General features: G+C 37.3%; 1 protein-coding gene and 1 pseudogene across 25 annotated transcripts in view; one reads left to right on the forward strand and one right to left on the reverse strand.

The window, feature by feature from the left end:
- The window catches only part of ptprsa (protein tyrosine phosphatase receptor type Sa), a 361,627-nt gene that overhangs the window by 291,480 nt on the left and 50,147 nt on the right, over nucleotides 1-20,000 (reverse strand). For all 25 annotated transcript variants that reach the window (XM_067415256.1, XM_067415253.1, XM_067415250.1 and 22 more), the window contains exon 2: nucleotides 2,374-2,453. The gene's annotated coding sequence lies outside the window, so the exon portion shown is untranslated. The remainder of the gene's footprint in view (nucleotides 1-2,373; nucleotides 2,454-20,000) is intronic.
- Nucleotides 13,978-14,094, forward strand: LOC137040828 (5S ribosomal RNA; annotated as a pseudogene).

Below are 20,000 nucleotides of genomic sequence, written 5' to 3' on the forward strand. Positions count from 1 at the left end.
ACTCGTCTAGTCCAGTAGCACCACCCACCGACTCATCTAATCGAGTAGCCCCGCCCACCGACTCATCTAATCCAGTAGCACCGCCCACCGACTCGTCTAGTCCAGTAGCACCGCCCACCGACTCGTCTAGTCCAGTAGCCCCGCCTACCGACTCGTCTAATCCAGTAGCCCCGCCTACCGACACGTCTAATCCAGAAGCTCCGCCCACCGACTCGTCTAATCCAGTAGCCCCGCCCACCGACTACTCTAATCCAGTAGCCCCGCCCACCGACTAGTCTAATCCAGTAGCCCCGCCCACCGACTCGTCTAATCCAGTAGCCCCGCCCACCAACTCGTCTAATCCAGTAGCCCCGCCCACCGACTCGTCTAATCCAGTAGCTTCGCCCACCGACTCGTCTAATCCAGTAGCCCCGCCCACCGACTCGTCTAATCCAGTAGCCCCGCCCACTAGGGATGGGACGATACACTTAAACTCACGATACGATGCACCTCGATATGCCAGGGTTACGATACGATACGTCACGATACGATATCAAAATATTTTTTTTTCTTTCCAAATCTGTGATTTTTTTTTTTTTTTACCACCTAAGTAATGTCCTTAAACGAAAGGTAGGATTTTTCTCTTTTTTTGTATTTTGGTTCTATGTTGTTTAAAAAAAAAAAAAAAAATCGAAAAATTTCAAAAACTTTCATGAGTTAACTCGCAATTAATCGCAATTTAATCGTACCTTTTTAGCAATTGTAAATGTATCTTAAATTAAGTTTAAATTAAGTTTTTAATACTCTAATCAACATAGGTATGGACAAATATGCATGCTTTATGCAAATGTACATTTATTATTAGTGAAACCATACTTATTCAATAATAATCAATACAGCATGAAGACTAGACATATCAAAGGTCATAGATATGTTTATCTAAGAAATTGTTCATGTCTCTTAAGCCTAAACTTAAAAATAATGAGTAAGTAGTGATTTCTCTCATTTTAACAATATAAAGGGAGTTTTTACACTGGCAGTTTAATTCAGAACAGGGCAAAGTTCGTATAAAAAATTGTTAATGTGTACCAGTGAGCGCACCAGAACCACACCATATCTGGAGGAGGTCCATATTACACGAGTAGGAATATAGTGCGGCCCCTTTAAGAGATCCGCATTCCCTGACACTGCCAGTATTTTGCGTGTGCGCACCGAACTGGGCTGCGATTCACGTGGACAGTGTGAAGAACACGGACTCGGGAGCGCGCTTGTTCAGGAAAGTAACCTGCGCATTTGTTTTAGCCGATTGTAATGTATTTAGTTCAATAAAACAGGTGTACTGTAAGCGGTGATGGTGTTAATGATTTACCTCAGACATGAGCGAGAGTGAGCTGCAGTGCATCGCGCTCAGACTGCAGAGAATGTGCTCAGTGAAAAAACGCCCTTTTCTTTCTGGAGTCTAATAAAAGTTCAACAGAAAATATGGTAGTTTATGTAGGCAATAACTGCATTTTTGGTTTAGAATATTAATGCTAATGTCAACCATTTTCTTTCCCTATTAATGTTTGCTGCTGCATCCTTTGTCTGACTGCTCTCACTTTTTCCAACTAACGTTACGGGCTATGCCTCAGATCAAACAGAAAATGCACGCTGCGTTTTGTTATGTCTGCCCCATACACACACACACACACACACACACACACACACACACACACACACACACACACACACACACACACACACACACACACACACACACACACACACATAATACACTAAATTATTTATATACTACGCAAATCATGCAGCAGTGCCATCTATCTTTATTTCGCGATCCATTTTTTTCGACCTCGATGCGTTTCGTCACGTTTTGTATCGCGATATTTTGTCAAACGATATTTCGTCCCATCCCTACCGCCCACCGACTCGTCTAATCCAGTAGCCCCGCCCACCGACTCGTCTAATCCAGTAGCCCCACCCACCAATTTAGTAGTGCTTCAACCAACCAGAGCAATGAAGGTGAAGCGGAGCTCGTTGACAGATTCGTTGAGAAGAAACAAGGCAAATAATGTGATAGTGACACGACTCCCGAGCCACATATCTGTGACAGACGGTCAATGACAGAAAACAAGCAGCACACACTCGAACACACAAACTGAAGTAACACACAAACTGAGCACGGCGAACACACACAATATACATACTTAAATAAATAATGAATAGTAAATACCATTTAAATTACATATATAAATAAAATAAATATATAATATATAAATATCAAATTGTAACTAAAAAATGTATACGTTATTAAAATTTAATATTAAACATAACAATATATAAATTGTATATATCAATTTAAAATATATGTATATATGGTGTTGTTGTTGTTTTTACCTCTCTGCTGTTTTAATATTCCTTTTGCTTCATTCTCCGGCTGGTTTTAGTGGCGTTTTCTTCAGCAGCCTCGTTTGCACCTTGAGGAAAGAGGAAAAGAAAAAGAAAAGCTGATGAAAGGGCCTGACGAATGAACCTGGGTTCAGAGGACAGAACGGCATTATTCACCCCGATCGCTAGTCCATCCATACGCTCCGGCTTTCCCCATTTCCACACAGATTTACCAGTCGCCATCATGTGTGTAATGTGCAGCTAGAGGTCCACATATTAGCATAGTGTATCTTCAGGCCTAATTCATCACTTTGGAAATTTGTACGATGAAAGGCACATTTTACAAAGCAAAAACACAAAATCAAGCATCCTCGTGTTGTAATTGTTTAAGGAAACGTCACTTGTTAGTTTATCACAAACAAAACATGTTGAGCTCCTGTTTCGACACAAGTATAGTTGTGTCCCGTTACAATTAAAGGCAATGCATTGAGTCGCATTACGAATGCATACACCTTTTACAACACAACATTTTTTACGAAATGGCACTTTAGCTAATTTTTTGAGCGATGCAATGCATACTTGTCGTATTACGAATGAAGATTTTACAACACAATTTTTTTTACAAAAATGGCGCTTTCTCTAATTTTTTCGCAAACATAACATTGAGCTCCTGTTGCGATGACATGCATACCTGTGTCGTATTACGAATGCAGACACATTTTACAACACAAAATGTTTTACAAAAATGGCACTTTCGCTCATTTGTTGAGCGATGCAATGCTTACTTGAGCCGTATTTCGAATGAAGATTTTAAAACACAATTTTTTTTTACAAAAATTGTATTTTCGCAATTTTTTTCGCAAACACAACATTGAGCTCCTGTTGCGATGCAATGCATACTTGTGTCGTATTACGAATGAAGATTTTACAACAGATTTTTTTTTACAAAAATGCTACTTTCGCTCATTTTTTCGCAAACACAATATTGAGCTCCTGTTGCAATGCAACGCATACCTGTGTCGTATTACGAATGAAGACACATTTTACAACACTATTTTTTTTTACAAAATGCCACTTTTGCTCATTTTTATCGCAAACACAATATTGAGCTCCTGTTGCGATGCCATGCTTACTTGTGTCGTATTACAAATGAAGACACATTTTACAACACAACTTTTTTTTACAAAAATTGTATTTTCGCATTTTTTTCCGCAAACACAACATTGAGCTCCTGTTGCGATGCAATGCTTAATTGTATCATATTACGAATGAAGATTTTACAACAGATTTTTTTTTTTTACAAAAATGGTACTTTCGCTCATTTTTTCGCAAACACAATATTGAGCTCCTGTTGCAATGCAACGGATACCTGTGTCGTATTACGAATGAAGACACATTTTACAACACAATTTTTTTTATGAAATGGCACTTTTGCTCATTTTTATCGCAAACACAATATTGAGCTCCTGTTGCGATGCAATGCATACTTTTGTCGTATTACGAATGAAGATTTTACAACATAATTTTTTTTTACAAAAATTGTATTATTGCTCATTTTTATCGCAAACACAATATTGAGCTCCTGTTGTGATGCAATGCATACCTGTGTCATATTACAAATGAAGACACATTTTACAACACAACCTTTTTTTACGAAAATGGCACTTTCGCTATTTTTTCCGCAAACACAACATTGAGCTCCTGTTGCGATGACATGCATACCTGTGTCGTATTACGAATGCAGACACCTTTTACAACACAAAATGTTTTACGAAAATGGCACTTTCGCTCATTTTTTGAGCGATGCAATGCATACTTGTGTTGTATTACAAATTAAGATTTTACAACTATTTATTTTACAAAAATTGTACTTTCGCTCATTTTTCGCAAACACAACATTGAGCTCCTGTTGCGATGCAATGCTTAATTGTATCATATTACGAATGAAGATTTTACAACAGATTTTTTTTTTTTACAAAAATGGTACTTTCGCTCATTTTTTCGCAAACACAATATTGAGCTCCTGTTGCAATGCAACGGATACCTGTGTCGTATTACGAATGAAGACACATTTTACAACACAATTTTTTTTATGAAATGGCACTTTTGCTCATTTTTATCGCAAACACAATATTGAGCTCCTGTTGCGATGCAATGCATACTTTTGTCGTATTACGAATGAAGATTTTACAACATAATTTTTTTTTACAAAAATTGTATTATTGCTCATTTTTATCGCAAACACAATATTGAGCTCCTGTTGTGATGCAATGCATACCTGTGTCATATTACAAATGAAGACACATTTTACAACACAACCTTTTTTTACGAAAATGGCACTTTCGCTATTTTTTCCGCAAACACAACATTGAGCTCCTGTTGCGATGACATGCATACCTGTGTCGTATTACGAATGCAGACACCTTTTACAACACAAAATGTTTTACGAAAATGGCACTTTCGCTCATTTTTTGAGCGATGCAATGCATACTTGTGTTGTATTACAAATTAAGATTTTACAACTATTTATTTTACAAAAATTGTACTTTCGCTCATTTTTCGCAAACACAACATTGAGCTCCTGTTGCGATGCAATGCTTAATTGTATCATATTACGAATGAAGATTTTACAACAGATTTTTTTTTTACAAAAATGGTACTTTCGCTCATTTTTTCGCAAACACAATATTGAGCTCCTGTTGCAATGCAACGGATACCTGTGTCGTATTACGAATGAAGACACATTTTACAACACAATTTTTTTTATGAAATGGCACTTTTGCTCATTTTTATCGCAAACACAATATTGAGCTCCTGTTGCGATGCCATGCTTACTTGTGTCGTATTACGAATGAAGATTTTACAACATAATTTTTTTTTTTACAAAAATTGTATTATTGCTCATTTTTATCGCAAACACAATATTGAGCTCCTGTTGCGATGCAATGCATACTTTTGTCGTATTACGAATGAAGATTTTACAACATAATTTTTTTTTTACAAAAATTGTATTATTGCTCATTTTTATCGCAAACACAATATTGAGCTCCTGTTGTGATGCAATGCATACCTGTGTCATATTACAAATGAAGACACATTTTACAACACAACCTTTTTTTACGAAAATGGCACTTTCGCTATTTTTTCCGCAAACACAACATTGAGCTCCTGTTGCGATGACATGCATACCTGTGTCGTATTACGAATGCAGACACCTTTTACAACACAAAATGTTTTACAAAAATGGCACTTTCGCTCATTTTTTGAGCGATGCAATGCATACTTGTGTTGTATTACAAATTAAGATTTTACAACAATTTATTTTACAAAAATTGTACTTTCGCTCATTTTTTCGCAAACACAACATTGAGCTCCTGTTGCGATGCAACGCGTACCTGTGTCGTATTACGAATGAAGACACATTTTACAACACAATTTTTTTTTTAAGAAAATGGCACTTTCGCTATTTTTTCCGCAAACACAACATTGAGCTCCTGTTGCGATGCCATGCTTACTTGTGTCGTATTACAAATGAAGACACATTTTACAATACAACCTTTTTTACGAAAATGGCACTTTCACCGATTTTTTCGCAAACACAACATTGAGCTCCTGTTGCGATGCAATGCATGCTTCTGTTGTATTACGAACACACCAAATCAAGCGTCCTCACATTGTAAACGTTCAGCGTAATGCCACTTTGGCTAGTTTATGCCCCCCCCCCCCCCCCATTTAAAACGTGTTGTGCTCTTGTTGCGCAGTTTTATTCCTCCTGTTATCTTTGTGCTCATCCCTCTCCCTGCCCATAGACAACCCTCAGCCTCCTTTGGGGACACGGTTTCCACGACAACCTGCCAGCCAGCAGGCGGACATGATTCGTCGTCCTAACGGGACGCTTTAATTCGAGACTACCCAATCATAACAGGTCCCACAAGGCGGGGGGGTTGTGTAACGTACGCCATTTCTCTGCACCCTCATCGCTGACGCTTCATTAATCAGGCTGAATATAGCAGAGCTGTGAGCTAACGCTAACGCTAGCGCTATCCCGCCAGGGGACGTGACAGTACATTAGCCTCAGTGTTAGGAAAGGGTGTGTGATCAATCGGAGCTCACTTGCACTTGAACACACACTAACAAGAGTCTAAATGTGGCCGGTCTTCTCCGGCACGGGCGGCGGCCGACAGATGGCCAAGCTTCATGGTGCAGGGTATATATCGGGAGAGGAAGGACAGTGTGTGTTGATCTTCACACACACACACACACACACACACACACACACACACACACACACACACACACACACACACACACACACACACACACACACACACACACACACACACACACACACACACACACACACACACGCACACACACTTTCACTCTCCATACAGGAGGCTTTATGATAAATGACTGTAAGACAACACAGCAAGTTAATAATGATAATGATGCATCAAAGTTATTCATAATACACACTGACAGTGTTTTTAATAAATGATTGTAAGCTAATAGGGGTTAATAATAATAATAATAATAATAATATTGGATTATAAAGTTTAGTACATATATCATATATATATATATATATATATATATATATATATATATATATATATATATATATATATATATATATATATATATATATATATTATTATTATTATTTTGGTCACTAATTAAAATAAATAAATAAACAAACAAATAAATAAATAAATAAATTTTATCAATTCATTTGGATAAAGTACACACTAAATATTTAAATATATTAATTAATACCACATATATATTCAATGCCTTATTAATATATTAATATGCATATATAACACATTATAATAAATTTTTTAATTATTATTATTATTATTATTATTATTATAATGTTAATTTAACCAATAAGAAACTAACGAAAAATATATAAATATCCGCTATCAATTAATTCTGTACATGCTTAATATTTACATATATAATATAGCAATATCAAATCATTTATTATTAACATATTAATGTTAAATATTAAAATGATTACAAAACAGTATATTTTAAATTAATTATATAAAAAAATTTACATTTACATTAAAAGTGATTTAGAGTGAAATATGACCTGAACATTTTTAACATTTGAGGGATTCACTCACTCATGTCTCGTTTTCCCCGGGAATAAATCTCTCCATCCCAGGCCACTCCGGCTCAAGTTTTATTAGTGGGCCTGTTTTGGACAGATAAGTGCCAGTGCTATCCTTTAAAAATAGCCAGCTTTTCCATAACCCGCAAAATAATAATTACCGCGTGGCCTGCAAAATGAAAAGAGGCGCTGTTCTTGTTGCAGTTGATCCGGGCCAATCTGGACGTCCTGACAGCTGCGCTCACCAACGCCAGATCTTGAGTGTGTCCTAATGATCATGAGCTCGAAAGCGCTGGAATCCAGGAAATTAATTAATTGTTTTGAGTTTTTTAATCAAAGTAATCTCATTGCCCTTCACTGACATTGTGACATTGGGAGCGGCGCTCTGTCGCAGATGTGTCCCAGCCGGAGGAATGGACACATCGGATTAATTACGATAAATCAGTCGGCCCACACCTGTTTACGGCCAAAAGCCTCATTGCTCATGTTCTGCAGCCCTGGAAAGCTTCTCAACCCATATTACGCCATTTTACAAAGCATTAGAGCATGTTTTCCTGCTTAAATGCTGATTATTTCCTCATATTCTTCATTGTTGCGGCTCCTCTCTTCCCAGTCTGTCAGTAACGCTCCGTTTAGTTCCTATGAAGCCCCTCCTTCTGAAAAACACACTGTGCTCTGATTGGTCGGCTTCTAGTGCTTCTAGTGTTTGGGAAATACCCCTTTCAACATAACCACCCATTTCAACACACTATAAACTAACTCAGCCAAGCCCCGCCTCTTTATTCTGCTTATGAATGATTTAAATGAGCCCTTAATCAAGCTCCGCCCCTTTACTCTGTTTATGAATAATTTAAATGAGCCCTCAACCAGGCCCCGCCCCTTTATTATGCTTATGAATTATATAATTGAGCCCTTACCATAACCGCCAGTGTCAACACACTACAAACTCAACCAGGCCCCGCCCCTTTATTATGCTTATGAATTATTTAAATGAGCCCTTACCATAATCACCAGTTTCAACACACTTCTACCTCATCCAGGCCCGCCCCTTTATTATGCTTATAAATAATTTAAATGAGCCGTCAACCAGGCCCCGCCCTTTATTATGTGTATGAATATTTAAATGATCCTTTACCATAACTGCCAGTTTTAACACACTACTAACTCAACCAGGCCCCGCCCCTTTATTATACTTATGAATTATTTAAATTAGCCCTTACCATAATCACCAGTTTCAACACACTTCTACCTCATCCAGGCCCGCACCTTTATTCTGCTTGTAAATTATTTAAATGAGCCATCAACCATGCCCCGCCCGTTATTCTGTGAATGAATATTTAAATGAGCCTTTACCATAACTGCCAGTTTCAACACACTACTAACTAACTAACTAACTAACTAACTAACTAACTAACTAACTAACTAACTAACTAACTCAACCAAGGCCCGCCCCTTTATTCTGCAAATGAATTACTCAAATGAGCCCTCAACCAGGCCCCACCCCTTTATTCTGTATGAATTATTCAAATGAGCCTTCAACCAGGCCCCACCCCTTTATTCTGTGTATGAATATTTAAATGAGCCTTTATCATAACTGCCACTTTTAACACACTACTAACTCAACCAGGCCCCGCCCCTTTATTCTGTGTATGAATATTTAAATGAGCCCTTATCATAATCACCAGTTTTAATGCACTACTAACTAACTCAACCAGGCCCCGCCCCTTTATTCTGTGTATGAATATTTAAATGAGCCCTTACCATAACCACCAGTTTTAATGCACTACTAAATAACTCAACCAGGCCCGCCCCTTTATTCTGTGTATGAATATTTAAATGATCCCTTATCATAACCACCAGTTTTAATGCACTACTAAATAACTCAACCAGGCCCCGCCCCTTTATTCTGTGTATGAATATTTAAATGAGCCCTTACCATAACCACCAGTTTTAATGCACTACTAACTAACTCAACCAGGCCCCGCCCCTTTATTCGGTGTATGAATATTTAAATGAGCCCTTATCATAACCACCAGTTTTAATGCACTACTAACTAACTCAACCAGGCCCGCCCCTTTATTCTGTGTATGAATATTTAAATGAGCCCTTATCATAACCACCAGTTTTAACACACTACTAACTAACTCAACCAGGCCCCGCACCTTTATTCTGTGTATGAATATTTAAATGAGCCCTTACCATAACCACCAGTTTTAATGCACTACTAACTAACTCAACCAGGCCCCGCCCCTTTATTCTGTGTATGAATATTTAAATGAGCCCTTACCATAACCACCAGTTTTAATGCACTACTAACTCAACCAGGCCCCGCCCCTTTATTCTGTGTATGAATATTTAAATGAGCCCTTACCATAACCACCAGTTTTAATGCACTACTAACTAACTCAACCGGGCCCGCCCCCTTTATTCGGTGTATGCATATTTAAATGAGCCCTTACCATAACCACCAGTTTTAATGCACTACTAACTAACTCAATATTGAATATTTGTATGAATATTTAAATGAGCCCTTATCATAACCACCAGTTTTAACACACTACTAACTAACTCAATCAGGACCCGCCCCTTTATTCTGCTTATGAATTATTTATATGAGGAATATTGAGATGTTACTTATAGCCTAGTAGAAAAACTAACAGACTTTATTATAACCAAACCAAAACAGCAATTATTTATGTAACCCCCGGAAATAACAACTGTGCTTATCATTTCCAACCAAGCTTTAATTTAGCCAAATTATGCAAAAACGTAACTGTGTGTATTAATGATGCTAGCAAACATAGCCTTAGCAAGACCGATAATAGTCGATAAAAGCTATGAGACACAGTTGAAATGGCACTAAAAACATTATTATTCGTGGAGTTAGTTATCGAGGAAAAAATGCGGTTTATAACTGTGCATTATTAACACGTCAGCATGAAATTAATCAAAGGTTTCTTATGAATATATAATCTGTGTTTATCCTGCGCTAGCGGAGGGGGTGCTATAGAAAAATCATTTAGGTTATTAATACTAGATCAGGATTTGTGCCACAGAACTCCAGCCTGCTTTTGACCTCGGGAACGCCGGACCAGAGCCGGATCATCCACACTAATCTCCACATTTATTAAAAATGAGCCCGTATGACACCGGCGCACCCCCATCCCGTCCGCGGATAAATAACGGCTTTGATGGCAAAATACTACGAGCCTGTAAATAAACCCCCAACTCAGGCACGCAAGAGCCAAAAAGCTTCTAATGATAATTGCAGTGACAACATCTGAATTATCTCTGGAAGAGGGGCCAGCGATTGTGATTTCGAGGCGATCCGGTGGCTTTTAACGGAATGAGAAGACCTGGCTCAGGTAGTTTACCGAGGTGCATTGACATTCTGAAGCATGTACGGGGCGCGACACTATATCTGATCATTTTGGAGGAGATTGTCAAGGCAAATAACACGGCGAAAGAGGAACGGGTGCGTTGTTAAAGGAGGAACACACACAGATTGATTCTCAAGATTCTCACCTAGCAGGTTATGAACCGGTCACAACTGACTTCTGGGAAAACGATGCTGGAGGCTAATAAGAACACGCTGCTAACTTTATAAACTGAAATAGAGGAGAGCGCTTCCTGAATGTATTCAGCTGCTGATGTCAAAAGTTTTGCGTCTAACCAAAGCTCTATTTTGAGGCAAATCCATACTACTGCTTTTAGCTATATTTACAAAAAGTAAAAAACAACTGTAGTATATATATATATATATATATATATATATATATATATATATATATATATATATATATATATATATATATATATATATATATATATGCTGTGATTGGCTACTGTAGGCCTTCAGAGTAAACGCCCACTGCTGTGATTGGCTGCTGTGAGACTTCAGAGTAAACGCCCACTGCTGTGATTGGCTGCTGTGAGACTTCAGAGTAAACGCCCACTGCTGTGATTGGCTGCTGTGAGACTTCAGAGTAAACACCCACTGCTGTGATTGGCTGCTGTGAGACTTCAGAGTAAACGCCCACTGCTGTGATTGGCTGCTGTAGGCCTTCAGAGTAAACGCCCACTGCTGTGATTGGCTGTTGTGAGACATCAGTGTAAACGCCCACTGGGTTTTTCCTCAGATTTGGCCAAAATTGCATAAGACAAAAGGAAAAAGAGAATCACAATTTTGACTTTTTTCTCTCGTAACTGTACGTTTATATTTCGCAGTTCTGACTATCATTAGCAATAGCGAGTTTTTATCTCACAGTTCTGACTTTTTCCTCACCATTCTGATTTTATAATTCGCAATTACACATTTTTATTTCAAAATTCGTACTGTTTTTTTCATAATTGCGATGTTACACAATTCTGACTTTATTTCTCGTAATTGCGAGTTTGTCCCGCGATTCTGTTTTTTTTTTCCGTAATTGTGAATTTATATCTCAGAATTCGGACTTTATTTCTCGTAATTGCACATTTTTATTTCACAATTCAGACTTTATTTCTCATTATTGCGAATTTATATCTCGGAATTATGACTTTATTTCTCGTAATTGCAAATTTTTATCTCCCAAATCCTACTTTTTTCACGTAGTTGAGAGTTTATATCTCGCGATTCAGAATTGTAATTGGGACTTTTTTTCACAATTCTAACTTTTTTCTCGTAATTGTGAGCTTACATCTCACAATTTCAAATTTTCTTCCGTAAATAACAGTTTATTTCCCACAGTTCTGACTTTGTCCTCCGAATTCTGATTTTATAATTCGCAATTATACATTTTTATCTCGCAATTATAACTTTTTTCTCATAATTGCGATTTATATATCTTGCAATTCAGACTTTATTTCTCGTAATTGCAAAATTATGTCTCGCGATTCCAAATTTTCTTGTAACTGCAAATTTTTTATTTCACAATTCTTACTTTTTCTCATAATTGCAAGTTTATGTCTCACAATTATGACTATTTCTCGTAATTGCACATTTTATCTCACAAATCCTACTTTATTGCGAGTTTGTCACGCAATTCTGACTTTATTTCTCGTAATTGCAAGTTTGTCTCACAATTCAGATTTTTTTTTTGTAATTGCAAATTTATCTCACAATTCTGACTTTATTTCTCGTAATTACACGTTTTTATTTCACAATTCTTACTTTTTTCTCATAATTGCAAGTTTATGTCTCGCAATTATGACTTTATTTCTTATAATTGCAAATTTTTATCTCACAAATCGTACTATTTTCACGTAATTGAGAGTTGATATCTCGCGATTCACAATTGTAATTGGGACTTTTTTCCCACAATTCTTACTTTTTTCTTGTAATTGTGAGTGTACATCTCGCGATTTCAAATTTTCTTCCCTAACTGCCAGTTTATATCCCACAGTTCTGACTTTTGAACAATTCTGACTTTTTAACAATTTGCTTATCCTAATATTTTTGGACATTTTCTGGTTAAGACTGGCCATCAGTATGATTACGTGAAACCTTTTGAGAACCACCGATCTAGATCTCGATCAACTCACCAGTTTGCCCGGCACCTCCCGAAATAACCCATCGCTCCTAAAATAAACCACTGGCATGCTATCTTCTGTCTTAGATGTGATCTTTGTTCCTTTGGAAATTAAAAATTTAAGCCCATTTAGCAAGGTGCCCGGAGTAACTGGAAGCAGCGCGGTCTCGATGTAATCAGCAGCTTGGCTCCATGTGAGTAATGGCAATAGTTACTTCAGCCTCAGACGGAGGAGAAGCCAGATATGAATCTACCTCAGCTCTAATTGATTTATACGCCATTTTATTGCCAGATTCCTCTCAGCTCCCATTATGAAAATATACAGCCCAGACAGCAAACAAATAGAGCCATTACTTACACGACTTGCTGCTCTCCGACCGAACAAAGCAGTGCGGCAGACTCCGAAAGTAGGACAACTTGAAGAGGACTGGGTTTTGCGTCAGTTCAAAGTGTGAAGGCCGAGTGTTTTCTCTCTGATGGTGTGTGACGGCCCGCCGAGGCCCGACTACAAAGCCAGCTCTGAATGAGTCTCGTACTACAAGGCAGTCTGTCGCAAAGAGAAATGGAGCGAGATATCTGGGCTGTAAGACTTCACTCACTAATCTACAGGACAAACAACACTTTCTACTCCACACATCCATCTAAAACATAACTGGGACTGGTCACAGCGCTTGCATATTGTTGGTTTGATTGCTTCTGTTGCTCTCATCTGTAAGTCGCTTTGAATAAAAGCCTCTGCTAAAGGATGAATGTAAAAAAAAAAGATTTGCATAAAAACAAATGTATAATGCGTGTTTTTTTTTACAATGTACAGTTTCAACAAATTTTATCTCCAAACTCTGATGACTGTAATTCATCCAGATTTTATTGATTTCATTCCCATTATTGCAACACATAATGCTCATTACTGAGACTTCAAAACATTTTGTTATTGTTGTTATTATTACTGTTTATTTGTTATTATTAGTTCATATCACCCTGTGAGCCAGCAGCCATATCACCCTGTAGCCCAAGACTGGTTTCCCACTGAAGCTAAGCAGGGCCGAGCCTGGTCAGTACCTGGATGGGAGACCAACTGGGAAAACCAGGTAGCTGCTGGTAGAGGAGTTAGTGAGGCCAGCAGGGGGCGCTCACCCTGTGGTCTGTGTGGGTCCTAACACCCCAGTATAGTGATGGGGACACTGTACTGTCAAAGAGCACCGTCCTTCGGATGAGACGTTAAACCGAGGTCCTGACTCTCTGTGGTCGTTAAAAATCCCAGGATGTCCTTCGATAAAGAGTAGGGGTGTAACCCCGGCATCCTGGCCAAATTTGCCCTTTGTCCTCTGTCCATCATGGCCTCCTAATCTTCCCCCTATCCTGATTGGCTTAATCACTCGGTCTCCTCTCCACCAATCAGCTGGTGTGTGGTGAGCGTTCTGGCGCAATATGGCTGCCGTCGCATCATCCAAGTGGATGCTGCACATTGGTGGTGGTTGAGGAGATTCCCCCTTCTATGTAAAGCGCTTTGAGTGCCTAGAAAAGCGCTATATAAATGTAATGAATTATTATTATTAATTAGTTATTAATATTTTTACTATTTCTTTTTACTTTTTTCATTACTGTCAATGCATGATTCTCATTACTGATTTTTTTTGTAATAATACTAATAATTATTATTATTAATCATTAATATAACTTTTTTCATTATTGCCAAAGCAATTTGTTTTAAAATCATTGTCAAATTTCTGATATGTATTATTATTATTATTATTTATCATTAACTTTACTATTTTAATGGAAATAGTAAGTTTGACAGTAAGTTTTGAGTATGTGTAAATCTGTGGAGGGTATGATGAGTGAGAATGGGTTTAACAAGAAGGTTCCTGAGTAAAAATCAGGGAATAGTGATTAAAATGGATGTTATGAACGTGTTTGAGGCCCCGTCCACACGAAGCCACTGCTTTCCCAATCCGATCTCTTTTTTTTCCTCGTTTCAAGAAATATCAGCGTCCACACGAGATTACGAAAACTGACTAAAAACGATGTAGTTTGCATGCCAGGCCAGTGTGTGGCGCTGTAATTCTGCCACAGAAATACACTAATAACGGAGAAGAAGTGTTGTGGCTAGCAGGGGTATAGCAGTGGTCGGAGGTGAGGCAAAATCTCACAATACAATAACAATAAATACATTTGCTACTTAACAGATGTGTTTTATTAATGCCTACACCTACCCCAACCCATAACATACCCTTACAATAATGCAAATACGTTAATTAAATGACGCGATATTGATGTGCGCATGCCCAGTGCCCGTAGCTGTATCCCTTAACTCTTTCACCTGGACGTAGCTGGACGTAGTGTGATGACATCACCGTTTCAGAAAATATACGGATTCGCTTCGCTGTACACACGAAAACGGAAGATGATCGTTTTCAGATTTACCCACTTTGGGACCCGGTTTCGAAAAATCCGTGATCCGTGTGGGCGAAACGCTGATATCTTTCCTGTAGCTCAATGAGTAGAGCATGGCGCTAGCAACGCCAAGGTCATGGGTTCGATTCCCAGGGAAAGCAGGAATTGACAAAAAAAATGTAAAATGTGTACCTTGAATGCAATGTAAGTCGCTTTGGATAAAAGCGTCTGCCAAATGCATAAATGTAAATACAGTACAAAATGTATACGTATACAGCTAAATGCGTCTCCGTGTGGACGGGGCCTGAGACAGAAATGAAGGAGAGGTGATCTAATAAAGATGGTACATGTATGTAGGCTGTAAACTGAAGAATGTTTTATTTTTATATCAGACCATTATTGTGGATCTGACCATTTTATTTTATTTTATTATATATTTCTTAATAACTGTTTTAATTATGCTTGTTTTTAATTTTTTATTCGTCCATATGGTATTCTTATTTCTCATGCATTTGTTACCACTGTTTTAATTCATTTCTATGTAAAGCACTTTGAATTGCCATTGGGTATAAAATGTGCTATACAAATAAACTTGCCTTGCCTTGCCTATTTAAAAAAAAAACAAAAAACATTTTTTTATTATTATTGTCGACACGTTATTCTCATTACTGCATTTTTTTATTTAAAAAAAGCATATTAAAGGCAGCAGAATAAATATAATAGTTTTTGCATTACAATAATAATAGTCAGGGAAAAGAAATGTATTATTGACAAAAAATAGTATTGTTATTAAAATGAATACTATACAAATATTCTCATTACTGTATAATGTGCACAACTCGTATTACTGTAATACAGTATTTCTACTATAATTAGACATACTTTTAATTTAAATATATGACTGAAAAAAATCTTCATTATTATTATTAATGTAATTAATGTGGTATGTGTTATGAATATAAATTAATATGAATAAAATGTATTAATATTGTTTTATTTTATTTTTAATATAATAGTTTTTTTTTTTTATTAAAATAATTTGCTACAGAGCAACAAAAGCTTGCTAAAGCCTATATGAGGCCAAGAATGCCGGCACGGATGAAGCGACCATCCTGGGAATATGGGTTAGAAGTGAGGGAACACTTCTTAAAAGCTTAGTGCAGGAAAACACAACTGGAGCTTACAGGCCCATTACAGGCCCATTAAACAAGTCATCAGCGCACATTAAGACTGGCGTCAGCAATCCGGCTCTCCGGGAAGGCCAGCAGATGAAGGACACAATAAAATGATCATTTAATAATATTAATGTCTATGACTCAATAATTAAATATTAATATTAAATAGTAAGCCTTGAGTACCTATAATGTTCATTCATTCATTAATTGATTCATTAAAAAAAGAATCAATTCAAAAGAGTCATTTGATTGCGAATTAAAATAGACAAGGTCAATGAGACATAAAATGTTGTCAACATAATTGAACACCCTCTCTTTGTCTGTCACTAGCCTGACGAAGATCGATTACAGTTCCATCACTATTCTTATCAACATGGCTAAAACCAATTAGCTTCCAGGATTTTTTAGCTGGCGTCCTCAACTTGTAAAGTCAAGGCTCAAAGAGTCTCCTGCTGGTAATTATGACACTGGTATGCTGTTCATCTCGTAAATACCATAATTCTGACGTGACTCGAAGGCAGCATCAACGCTAATGCTTATCTGAAAGGATGATTAATTCTACTGTGGGCAAACATTACACAGTTTTACAAGATTTCAGGAATCATTTGCATATACCGCATGGGAGTTCCTTGATCTCAGTACAGTAAACATGACTGGGCCGCTTAATCTGGAGCAAATTAATACATACCTAAAATAACATGAGAATCTCTGTTACTGTTATTTGAAATAAGGCTGAAATTAAATATAATATAAATATTAGTCCAAAAAAACTTTAAACGAAAATGAGAAACTGAGATAAGTTTAAGTTGAAGCATTTACAGGGAACGTAAAGATTTAGCAAACAAACGTAAAGTTTCTTGAGGGAACGTAAACATTTTACATGTGAAAGTAAAGTTTACTGGAGGAACGTAAACATTTAGCAAACAAACGTAAAGTTTCTTGAGGGAAACGTAAATTATTTTACATGTGAACGTTAAGTTTATTGGGGCAATGTAAACATTTTATAAGCAAGTGTAAAGTTAATTGGGGGAACATAAACATTTTGCGAGCGAACGTAAAAGTTCTTGGAGAATATAAAAAATTAAGCGAGCAAACGTAAAGTTTCTTGAGGAACATTAAAAATTAAGTGAGCAAACATTAAGTTTCTCTGGGGAACATAAACATTTAGAGAGTGAACGTAAAGTTACTGGGGGGACGTAAACATTTTCTAAGCAAGCGTAAAGTTTATTGGGAGATCAAGCATTTTGCAAACAATCGTAAAGTTTTTTGGGGAACATAAAAAATTATGTGAGCAAACGTAACATTTCTTGGGGAACATTACAAATTAAGTGAGCAAATGTAAAGTTTATTGGGGAATGTAAACATTTAGTGAGTGTATGTAAAGTTTATTGGGGGAACATAAACATTTTGCGAGCGAATGTAAAGTTTATTGGGGGAACGTAAACATTTAGCGAGCAAATGTAAAGTTTATTGGAGGAACGTAAACATTTAGCGAGTGAATGTAAAGTTTATTGGGGGAATGTAAACATTTAGCGAGTGAATGTAAAGTTTATTGAGGAATGTAAACTTTTTTGCGAGCAAATGTAAAGTTTATTGGGGAATGTAAACATTTAGTGAGTGAATGTAAAGTTTATTGGAGGAACGTAAACATTTAGCGAGTGAATGCAAAGTTTATTGGGGGAATGTAAACATTTAGCGAGTGAATGTAAAGTTTATTGGGGAATGTAAACTTTTTTGCGAGCAAATGTAAAGTTTATTGGGGAATGTAAACATTTAGCGAGTGAATGTAAAGTTTATTGGGGGAACGTAAACATTTAGCGAGCGAATGTAAAGTTTATTGGGGGAACGTAAACATTTAGCGAGTGAATGTAAACTTTTTGCGAGTGAATGTAAAGTTTATTGGGGGAACCTAAACATTTAGCGAGTGAATGTAAAGTTTATTGGGGGAACCTAAACATTTAGCGAGTGAATGTAAAGTTTATTGGGGGAACCTAAACATTTAGCGAGTGAATGTAAAGTTTATTGGGGGAACCTAAACATTTAGCGAGTGAATGTAAAGTTTATTGGGGGAACCTAAACATTTAGCGAGTGAATGTAAAGTTTATTGGGGGAACCTAAACATTTAGCGAGTGAATGTAAAGTTTATTGGGGGAACGTAAACATTTAGCGAGTGAATGTAAACTTTTTGCGAGTGAATGTAAAGTTTATTGGGGGAACCTAAACATTTAGCGAGTGAATGTAAAGTTTATTGGGGAACCTAAACATTTAGCGAGTGAATGTAAAGTTTATTGGAGGAACGTAAACATTTAGCGAGTGAATGTAAAGTTTATTGGGGAATGTAAACTTTTTGCGAGTGTATGTAAAGTTTATTGAGGAATGTAAATATTTAGCGAGTGTATGCAAAGTTTATTGGAGGAATATAAACATTTAGCGAGTGTATGTAAAGTTTATTGAAGGAACGTAAACATTTTGTGAACGGGGTTGAATGCAAAGTTTCATGGGGGACGCAACAATGACATATTTTTTTCTATCACCATGTCCCTTTAGGGGCTCCGTATTTTTCAGTGTAGATTGTAGTTAAACAGAAAACAAAAGTCTGTTTAATTGTACACAAGGCTAATCTAGCTTTGATAAAGTGGCATGGACATATTTATAAGTCACTCTCTGGGGAGTGTGCGCTACGTGAGTGCGCTAGCATTAGCCAAAGAGTTGGTAAACCGCTTGATCCCGAGAAACCCTGCTGCATGTTATCGACCCTGAATCTCATTACAACGCTTCTTGATGGACAAAGTCGAATGTGAACACAGTGCTTCACCTCCATCCTTCCTTCCTTCAGTCCGCTACCTTCCCAGAATCCCATTTAAAGATCTGTATCCATCACTGTTTACTCTCAACATGCACTTAAACGGCGCAAAGGAAAGTGGAAGGAAAAACCACTTAAAAAGGGAGAGCGAGGTAACAGCGAACATCACCATAACCAGGATGCAATTCATCCAAATTCAATTTCTGCCTGATTTAGAGCAAGTACAGCGAACGTGTAAAACGAGGCTTTTATGGGAATTGATCCTCACTTTCCATGCTGCGTCCCGCCCGGCTCTGGCTTATTTGTATTCCAGTGAAGCGACCAGCATACCTGCTAAAAGCCTAGCTCGTGAGCTGGAATACATGTAGCCGAGATGAAACGCATACTATAGGGTACTGGACTATATGTCACTGTCGCTCAATGCCACATCCTTAACACACAATAGTTTTCTGCTAAGAAAAAATGTGTCTTAAAGAGTTAGTTCACCCAAAAATGTAAATTCTGTGATTAATCCCTAATGTGGTTGGACAGCCGTCAGACCTCCGCTCATCTTCACACACAGATGAAGATATTAGTGTTGAAATCCGATGGCTCAGAAAGGCCTTCATTGACACCAATGTCATTTCCTCTCTCAA

This window comes from Pseudorasbora parva, chromosome 14, assembly GCF_024679245.1.
Source record: "Pseudorasbora parva isolate DD20220531a chromosome 14, ASM2467924v1, whole genome shotgun sequence".
Classification (NCBI taxonomy): domain Eukaryota; kingdom Metazoa; phylum Chordata; class Actinopteri; order Cypriniformes; family Gobionidae; genus Pseudorasbora; species Pseudorasbora parva.